The 10901-nt window shown below is 37.8% G+C and overlaps 1 protein-coding gene across 3 annotated transcripts in view; it reads right to left on the bottom strand.

Moving 5' to 3' along the window:
- BMPR1A (bone morphogenetic protein receptor type 1A) overlaps nt 1-10901 on the bottom strand; it is a 142603-nt gene that overhangs the window by 63209 nt on the left and 68493 nt on the right. For 2 of the 3 annotated variants that reach the window (XM_024132058.3, XM_055081358.1), the window contains one exon: nt 643-757. The gene's annotated coding sequence lies outside the window, so the exon portion shown is untranslated. Of the gene's footprint in view, nt 1-642; nt 758-6210; nt 6228-10901 lie in introns of those variants that run through there. The other variant, XM_055081359.1, reaches the window with a different exon arrangement.

Here is a 10901-nt window from a genome sequence, read left to right as displayed (position 1 = left end):
AAAAAAAAAAAAAAAAAAAAGAGGAAAAAGTATAGACCACTTCACAAAAGTGTATGTTCTGGTTTTTATTTTTTAAAATACAGATCCCTGAAGGATTAAACCTTCTACCTGATAATCTGTGTCTCTATGGATTTGAAAATAATGAACTTGATTTCCCTGTACATATTGTCTTAGAACAGCTTCTTCTCCCCTGTCCCTGATGTTACTGCAGTTCCCACTTCTTTGAATAAATTCTACCTCCAAAGATCTATTATTCAAAGTAACAATTTTATCCTAAATTCTAAATAGGTGAAAGTTTCAGAATAATGTAAACATTCATTTTAATGTAATCTTCCATTCTAACCTGTTTTGTCATCATCAGAGGGAAGAAATTATTATATACATCATTAAATGCTTATTTTCTACAATTAAAGAAAGTTGTATTAGTAATAAATACTTTTTACTCCTGAAGAGGTTCAACATTTATAAGGAGAGAAAAATATGTTATAACTATTGATACTTATGAACTCATAAGGAAGGTGATTAAAGAATAAAGAAGCTAACATAAAGCTGCAGTGGTAATACAGAAGGACTATTTTCAATTGTTAAGAAATGAGAATTTTCATATTATTCTAATTATTTTCTTAAAAGTCTTTTTCTTACCTCAGAGATGTGGCTAGATAAAACTGTACTTCCAATTTTCTCCAAACAGCTTTGACCTATGCTTCCATCTCATGAATTCCAAGACAGTATTAAACTGATGCATATTTTCATAAATCTGTTTAGAAAAAGGGAACATATTCAAGACTGAAAGAATGTTTGTCAGAATAACACATGTAGAAGAAATACCAAAATTTTATCATGCATAAAACTATACACTTTCAATGTAAAGTCAACGAAAACTTCTACAATACTTTAGAAATCTATCACTTTAACAAACTTCTGCCCAAAGAAGTTTCACATTTTTAGTATTTTCAACTTTACAACATAGTAGTTCTGCAGAAAAAATTACTCACATGTAAAATTTCTGTATCGGCCTAAGCTTTTGAAAAAAAAAAAATCACATCTCAAATTGAAAAATGATAGCAGCCAGAAGCAGCACTAAAATGTACAATTCTACAATATTCAGATTCCTACTTGAACAAAAATTGGACCACCCAGCTAGTACTTCACCTTCTATCACAAAGTCTCAGTAAGCAGTTTTAATTTCAAACTTCAACCTGGAACATTAGGAATTGTGTGGGTCAAGAATTAAGTTCACTGCTTGGTCTAAGTCCATGGCATAGCTTTCTGTGCTACTACTGCCATTAGTACCCTACTGCTTTAAGAGACAACGTTCATAAATCTAAACGAGGAAAAATGTTAAAAATTTTAATTTACTGAAAGGCAGTGTGCTGTTTACTTAGAGATCATAAAAATAATTTCATTGAATGTATCTTTTAACTGAAATGTCAAATAGTACAGTATTCTGTTTCATATTTTAAAAAGAAAAATTTTAAGCTGTATGAATATTACTTATGTCCCACTGCAAGGTCAAAATGCCTTTGTCTTCAAGCCCATTTAGAAGTATCACTTGTGTCACACTGAGGTTTAGTAGTCTTGGCAATAATGACTAAATTCATGTAAACTGGGGCAACCTGAAACGGTCTAGCATATCAGATAGCCTTTCTTAAGGACAAGAGTCTCCACTCAGCAGACAGGCTGCCATAGGGCCATGCTAAATCTTTCATGGTCCAACTAAAGACAGACTGACCCTGAAAGCAATTAGTAATGCTTTGTCTGCATTTAGAAGCCTTTTAACAGTCTTCTCAATGCACTAGTTACCTACAACTTCACCAGACCCCTGACATTTTTCAGGGTATTCATATGACTATAAAACTCTTAGACCATCACTCAGAGAAATCAGGGAGAGCAGTAATGGAGACCTGGTATTTAGGTGGTTTTTTTCCTCTGAGATGATCATAGTCTTAGAAAATTTACCTTATACTAATCAAAAAATAAATGCATTGTGTTTCCACTTTAGAAATGGCATAAAGATTTTCCTCCAAAGCCATTCTTTGCCAATAACTCCGTTCTTCCCTAAGGGTGTATGGAAGAGAGGGGAGGCAATCACTACATTAAACAAAGCTCAGATTAACATAGTCTCATAAAGTTTTAAATAGTCCATCAAAGTGACTATGTTTAAAAATATATGGCCCTCATTCGTACTTCCCTGGTGGCGCAGTGGTTAAGAATCCGCCTGCCAATGCAGGGGACATGGGTTCAAGCCCTGGTCCAGGAAGATCCCCACATGCTGCGGAGCAACTATGCCCGTGCGCCACAACTACTGAGCCTGCGCTCTAGAGCCCACGAGTCAAAACTACTAAGCCCATGCTCCGCAACTACTGAAGCCCGCATGCCTACAGCCCATGCTCCGCAGCAGGAGATGCCAACTGCAATGAGAAGCCCATGCACCGCAACGAAGACTAGTCCCCAATCGCCACAACTAGAGAAAGCCCGCGTGCAGCAATGAAGACCTAACAGAGCCAAAACTAACTAACTAAATAAATTTATTTTAAAAATATATATGGCCTGATTCTAATTCTACCAGATATATACAATGGATCAAATAATAAATAAAATTAGCATGTAAACCACTTACCAACCATTGTTTATTATAGCACTATTTATTACAACACTGCTTCCTTGGTGTGAAAAAAAAGTTACAAGCTTTAGGCTAAATCTAAAGTGAATTTAAAAAAAAGGAAAATACATAATCACAAAGAATCTTCAAATATACCATCTGCAAAGTCCAAGACCCTGAATTATCTATCCTCCCTCAATTCTCTCATATGTACAAATACATGACAAATCATAAACTTCAGAAAACCTTTTCTAAGGATTGAATTTAAGACTGGCTAAGGAAAACCAAGTAAGATTTGACTTCATTACTAAGAGGAAAATAAAAGGCAATCAAAGGACAGGATGTGCTTCACGATACAGGTCTGCAAGTCACTTTTTACATACTAGAAATTGTGTGAGTCAAAGTAAAGCGTTTTCTAACCTTTGCAACTACAGTCCTTTAAGCAGAGATCTATAAATATGTACACGCACAGAAATAGGATTTACATAGGCAAAATGCCTGCAACAACTTTAATCACTCAATTTATAAGGTAATTTGCCACAGGCTTTTAGCACTATAAACTGTGTTTAACAGTGACAAGGGATCCAGTCAGAACCAAACACTAAACAATTGTAAGGATTCATATTTTCACCAAAGATTTTGTGCCTGAAATTTTCAAGCTTCTTAGTTCTAGAAAACATATTAAGGAAAGGTAATTCTTTTAAAAACACATTAGAGCTTCTTAATGACTCATAATAAATGAAAAGCGAATCTTTCTGGATATATTCTAGTACTCTGTAATTCAGAGCGAACACTGGAATTTCCTCAAAGTTAATAAGCATTTTCAAACATGGGAAAAGTTCATTTTAATCCCAAATTGCCTTTACAAAAATCTTTTTTTGCCATAAAAATGTACACATCCCTCTCGGTTTTCAAAATTATTAAAGTGGTTAAATCTTAAAGCACTGGGATACTTTAAAGATCACTAACCATACAGAATCCATCAGTGACAAACATCAATTGTGGATATTTTAGTTATCTTTGAGGTGTTTGACATTACCTATTAACTCCTATATTAGTATGATTTGCAAAAAGAACTAGCATAAATATGCTTTGATAAATACTCAGTCTAAGACAAAATTTAAGATTGCTTTTCTATTTGTACCAGATGTCAAAAGGTAGATTTCTGGGCTTCCCTGGTGGCACAGTGGTTGAGAGTCTGCCTGCCGATGAAGGGGACATGGGTTCGTGCCCCGGTCCGGGAAGATCCCACATGCCGCGGAGCGGCTAGGCCAGTGAGCCATGGCCACTGAGCCTGTGCTTCCGGAGCCTGTGCTCCACAATGGGAGAGGCCACAACAGTGAGAGGCCCGCGTACCGCCATAAAAAAAAAAAAAAAAAAAAAAAAAGTAGATTTCTTAGTATTCACAAAATCAGCAATATTGATTGTACATTTTTCCTTCCACCACTCCAAATCCCCTCTTTCTTCATTTCCCCTCTCTTAGCATTCATAAAAAGCACCCCACATACTGTATAAGTACTGCTGTAAACATCACAGTTGCAATTATAAAACCATTTTTAAAAATAGCAAATTACAAAATAATCATTTTACAAAACATTTCAGTTGGGCTCTTAAACTAAAGGTATTACTATTAAAACTTTCAGTATATTAGCTAAAAAACTCAAACATTATGCTTCAGAAAAACATAATACAGTTTTAGCTGTAACTCAAATGAACAGTATAATTTAGTTTATCATGCATTTCTATAATAAAGGATGTAATCCACTTAATACAGAAAGGGGGGGGTCAAACTTAAAAACAAGTTATATTCTAAATGTTCCAAAAGTCCATTCATAAATTGAATATAAGCTTGATTTTGAAACTCAAGATGCCTTTTCTCATAAAACTAAAGATATAAACAGTGGCATTAAACCCAAAATACAGATGAACTTTAGTGTATAATTCTATGACAGCACTCTTCTGCTTAAACATATTTCCATATCAAACTGTAACTTTCTTATTCATTGCTATATCCTAGAACTTAGCACAGCTAATGACACAAAGTAGGATTTCAACAAATATTAGCTGATCTGAAGTACTGAATAGCAAAAACTCAGTGATGTGAAACTTAGTTGTCTAGAGAACAGAGAACCAAAAGGCATGGGGAAAAAAGCTTCTTCCAAAAGAGATATGACAAAAGAATGCCTAACACCAGGGTTAGAAAGCTCTAGTCTAAGCCAATAGTGTCAATTTCCATCCCCCCCCTGCCAATGAGAGGGTTAGCAATAAGCATCTGATGCAATTCTGGCCAATAAGACGAGACACTAAGTTTGCTGGGGAGCTTCTGGGAAAGGTTTTCCCAGGCTGATGAAAAAAAAGACACCCAGGTGAAAACACGTACTTTTTGCAGGTAACTTTGGGTTTGAATTGTTAAGCAGAACAATGGCAGCCATCTTAGGACCATGAGGAAAGAAACAGCCTAAGAGGACCACCCAACAGAAAAAGAATGGCAGTGTTAAAAGATGGAAAAAACCTGGGTGGTCCTTGGTGATGCTGCTATGCTTGAATGAAATAATCCTAGAATCATTTTACTAACTTGGATCTTTTTATTATAGTATATTCAACCCTTTTATTATTTATGTAATTTTCAATTACCAAAAGTAACCAAGTGGATACAGCCATTTAGGAATAGATACACTATTTCAATGAATTCAACTGTTATTTATACAGTGGTAACTCTCTTAAATTTATAGCTTAATCCATATCCTTCTTTTGAACTAGATACATATTTCCAAACTATATTATAATATATACTATATACTATACAAACTATATACTATAGTACAGCTGTATTAAATATTTATTCCAGTGACACATCAGAGAACAGAATATAACAGCCATATCTACCAGCACAAAAACTGTTTATGCACCCATATTCACTTTTCTGGCTAATAACAGCACCGGCTACCTGTCAAAGGTTAAAATCGTTGGGTCACTAGTCCCACATCCCACTGCTTTATTTACTGTATTGGGCAGTTATTAACTGCTGCCTGTTCTAACTCTGATATATCTTTGAAATCTGTCTCTCTCAACTCTATACACATCTAGTGCAGCCTCCCATCTCTTGTGGAACACACCTCCATTCTTGCCTCTGCACTGCACTCATGTTTCTAAAATACAACTGTGTATCACGAAAAGATTATAAACATCATAAGTCATTAGGAAACACAAATTACAACTATAATGAGATACCACTACAGAATGGCCATCATCAAAAAGACAGACAACACCAAATGTTGGTATGGAAGTGGAGAAACTGGAATTTCCACACATTGCTGTAAAATGATGCAGCCAGTTTGGACAACAGTTTGGCAATTTCTTAAGAAGTTAAATATAAACATAAACTCAACAAAATTCCAAAATTCCCTCCATAGGAACCTACCCAAGAGAGATGAAAATATGTGTCTATATAAAGACTTATATTCAGGGACTTCCCTGGTGGTCCAGTGGTTAAGACTCCACACTTCCAATGCAGGGGACATGGGTTTGATCCCTGGTGGGGGAACTAAGATCCCACATGTCACCCGGAGCGGCCACCCACCCCCCACCAAAAATAAAAAAAGACTTACATACAAATGTTCTCAGCAGCATTACTCAATGGCAAAGAACTGGAAACAATCCAAGCATCCATCAGCTGATGAATGGATAAACAAAGGGTAGTATCATCAAACAATGGACTACTATCAGGTAATAAAAAGGAACAAAATACTGATACGTGTTATAACATGAATGCACCTCAATAATATGCTAAATAAAAGCCAGATGCAAAATACTATATGTATGATTCCACGTATATGAAATACTCATAAAAGGCAAATTGAAAGAGAGAGAGGGGCTTCCCTGGTGGCACAGTGGTTGAGAGTCCGCCTGCCGATGCAGGGGACCACGGGTTCGTGCCCTGGTCCAGGAAGATCCCACATGCCGCGGAGCGGCTAGGCCCGTGAGCCATGTCCGCTGAGCCTGCGCGTGCGGAGCCTGTGCTCCGCAATGGGAGAGGCCACAACAGTGAGAGGTCCGCGTACCGCAAAAAAAAAAAAAAAGAGAGAGAAAGCAAAGCAGTGGTTGCCTAGAGCAAGGGGTAGAAGTGGGAAATTTGGGGCGGTGATGAAATGTTCTGAAATATTCATAGCACAACCCTAAAACTTTATTAGAAATAATAAAAATATAAGTGCGTTTTAAAATTTTTCAGTGATTTCCAATTATGTACAAAATGAAGTCCAAATTCTTTAGGAAGACATTCACAGAATGCTATAATCTGCTTTCAATCTATTTAACCTGCTTTATCTTCTGCTACAATCTCTGCCAAAAAGCCTCTTGCTGGCCATATTAAACTATTTGCTGCTCCTAAATATGCCAGGCTATTTAATGCTTCTACCTTTCTTCAAACTTGCTATTCTAATTCAAAATTCAAAATGTTCTTATCTTTATCTTTTGTCAAAGCGAAGTTCCATTTGTCCTCAAAAAGATCCATCTAGGGCTTCCCTGGTGGCGCAGTAGTTGAGAGTCCGCCTGCCGATGCAGGGGACACGGGTTCGTGCCCTGGTCCGGGAAGATCCCACATGCCGCGGAGCGGCTGGGCCCGTGAGCCATGGCCGCTGAGCCTGTGCGTCCGGAGCCTGTGCTCCGCAACGGCAGAGGCCACAGCAGTGAGAGGCCCACGCACCGCAAAAAAGAAAAAAAAAAAAAAAAAGATCCATCTCAAATAACTCCTCCTTTGTTGTTACTTTCAAATGGCTCAGAAAAAAAAAGGGGGGAGGTATTTTTATAAACAGAGAGCAGATGAGGCAAAATGTTAGCAAGTGAACTGGTAAATATAGCTGAAATGGGTATTTACTATCTGTTCAAATATTATACCAATTTAAAAGTTTTTAAGGTAAAAAAATTGGGGAAAAAGAGGTACTTTATCCGTTATGAGTTATAATTTTACACATAGCTTTTAGTAAACAATGTCAGTATGACAGAGATTATTAAAATCAAATATTGACAGATCTACAAGGAAGTCCCAGAGATCTTTCCTCCATCAGCAAATATTTAAATTTATTTCCTATAAATTATAAATTGTAAGTTGTTCTTATCTTAACAGGTTGAGAATTACAGCTGTGCTTCAGAAACAGAGTACCATAATCAATTTAAAGGCATATGGGCTTAAAAAAAACTGTTTAGCAAGTCAACTGTACTATAAAAGACTTTTTAAAAATTTTTTATAATTAATTTATTTTTATCATTTATTTATTTATTTTTGGCTGCGTTGGGTCTTTGTTGCTGTGCGCGGGCTTTCTCTAGTTGCGGCGAGCAGCGGCTACTCTTTGTTGCGGTGTGTGGGCTTCTCATTGCGGCTGCATCTCTTGTTGCACAGCATGGGCTCTAGGCGCCCAGGCTTCATTAGTTGTGGCACGTGGGCTTAGTTGCTCCGCAGCATGTGGGATCTCCCTGGACCGGGGCTCGAACTTGTGTCCCCTGCATTGATAGGCAGATTCTTAACCACTGGACCACCAGGGAAGTCTCTACAAAGATTTTATTTGATACTGCCTAAATACATATAGCAATACCAATATATTAGAACACAGTACTCTTAAATGTCCTACTTAGCAAACAGAAGAATGTTTTAAAATTTCTTTCTCAGGGCTTCCCTGGTGGCGCAGCGGTTGAGAGTCCGCCTGCTGATGCAGGGGATGCGGGTTCGTGCCCCGGTCCAGGAGGGTCCCACATGTCGCGGAGTGGCTGGGCCCGTGAGCCATGGCCGCTGAGCCTGTGCGTCCGGAGCCTGTGCTCCGCAACGGCAGAGGCCACAGCAGTGAGAGGCCCACGCACCGCAAAAAAGAAAAAAAAAAAAAAAAAGATCCATCTCAAATAACTCCTCCTTTGTTGTTACTTTCAAATGGCTCAGAAAAAAAAAGGGGGGAGGTATTTTTATAAACAGAGAGCAGATGAGGCAAAATGTTAGCAAGTGAACTGGTAAATATAGCTGAAATGGGTATTTACTATCTGTTCAAATATTATACCAATTTAAAAGTTTTTAAGGTAAAAAAATTGGGGAAAAAGAGGTACTTTATCCGTTATGAGTTATAATTTTACACATAGCTTTTAGTAAACAATGTCAGTATGACAGAGATTATTAAAATCAAATATTGACAGATCTACAAGGAAGTCCCAGAGATCTTTCCTCCATCAGCAAATATTTAAATTTATTTCCTATAAATTATAAATTGTAAGTTGTTCTTATCTTAACAGGTTGAGAATTACAGCTGTGCTTCAGAAACAGAGTACCATAATCAATTTAAAGGCATATGGGCTTAAAAAAAACTGTTTAGCAAGTCAACTGTACTATAAAAGACTTTTTAAAAATTTTTTATTTTTTAAATTAATTTATCATTTATTTATTTATTTTTGGCTGCGTTGGGTCTTTGTTGCTGTGCGCGGGCTTTCTCTAGTTGCGGCGAGCAGCGGCTACTCTTTGTTGCGGTGTGTGGGCTTCTCATTGCGGCTGCATCTCTTGTTGCACAGCATGGGCTCTAGGCGCCCAGGCTTCATTAGTTGTGGCACGTGGGCTTAGTTGCTCCGCAGCATGTGGGATCTCCCTGGACCGGGGCTCGAACTTGTGTCCCCTGCATTGATAGGCAGATTCTTAACCACTGGACCACCAGGGAAGTCTCTACAAAGATTTTATTTGATACTGCCTAAATACATATAGCAATACCAATATATTAGAACACAGTACTCTTAAATGTCCTACTTAGCAAACAGAAGAATGTTTTAAAATTTCTTTCTCAGGGCTTCCCTGGTGGCGCAGCGGTTGAGAGTCCGCCTGCTGATGCAGGGGATGCGGGTTCGTGCCCCGGTCCAGGAGGGTCCCACATGTCGCGGAGTGGCTGGGCCCGTGAGCCATGGCCGCTGAGCCTGCACGTCCGGAGCCTGTGCTCCGCAATGGGAGAGGCCACAACAGTGAGAGGCCCGCGTACCACAAAAAAAAATAATAAAAAATAAAATAAAATAAAATAAAATTTCTTTCTCAGAACAGATTTACTTCCTAAAGATGCATACCCATATTTTTCAAGATTGCTAAGGCAAGGCAGTAAGGATGGAATGAATTTCTTTAAAACATGGGTAGTTTCCATAAAAAAAAAATTATACATCATTAAAATGGATAACCGTCCTATTACCTAAGGATGTACTTACTGATGGTCAGAATTTAATCCAGTTAACCTGTGTTCAATATTTGGCTTTCTTATTATTTATTAAAAACTAAAAACTACCTTCATTAAATATTCAATTGTCATTCACCCAAACGTGTGCATCAATGAAACTAAACAACATTCTAGAAATTATAAAAAATACAATTTTCAATTAAGAGCACCCATATAATATTCATCACTTGTACAGGCACATGCAAACTAATCATTTCTGACAGGAGTGGGAAATGGACTACAGATATTTCCTCCAAAAGGACAGTGTTGCTACATGTTCACAGATAGGTAAACACATAGGGAAGAAAGTTTTAGGTGGGAAGGCTGCATTTAAGTTCTCATTTCTATGTGATGAGAGGCAGGTAGTTAATTACCGAACAACACTGTCTTTTAAATCAGTGAGTCACATGCTTAAGGGAGGGGCTTGTAAGCAGGATGAGCAACAACCAGGGCAATCAAGTAAGATTTCAAAGAGTAGCAACATCAGGTTTTGAAGAGTTTCAGACAGACAATTAGAAGCAACTACCCCAATATAATGCACATAATACAACAGCCTGACTGTGGACTACCTTCTTCAAAACACACCTGTACTTTAGGGACTAAGTTTGTGAAGCTAGATATGTTTGAATTTCAGAGAACAGCTCTATTATCAATAAGCAAGTGAGGTTGAAAGAGAGAGAAAAAAAGATTACTGGATAACACTTCTGAGGGCACTACAGTAAATTTTAAAACATTTTAGACATAGTTCCCTGCTGGCAAGCAACATTTAATCAACTTGAGGAGTCAAGCCATAATATATTAAAGCTTAAACAACAGCACCAGATGACAATACATATACTGTTGTACCACCACACATGACAATTAATTGAGAAGTAAAAAAGACTTGCTTCACAGGTGGAGAGATCACTGTGGGCTGAATTTAAAGTGAACCTTCTAAAGACTGGCAGGGTTTGATAGTATGCAAGGAGGGAGGGGTACAGGTTCAGATGGGCATTTTACTGGGAGGGCTGGGGTGTTAGGGGCTGGGAGGGTGCACTGTGCCTGGCTACTGTCCCACCTGGGGCCCAGATTCTAGA

This window comes from Physeter macrocephalus, chromosome 20, assembly GCF_002837175.3.
Source record: "Physeter macrocephalus isolate SW-GA chromosome 20, ASM283717v5, whole genome shotgun sequence".
NCBI classification, from domain to species: Eukaryota; Metazoa; Chordata; class Mammalia; order Artiodactyla; family Physeteridae; genus Physeter; species Physeter macrocephalus.
Note: the sequence above shows the minus strand (reverse complement) of the source record. Positions and strands in the feature narration are given on the sequence as shown.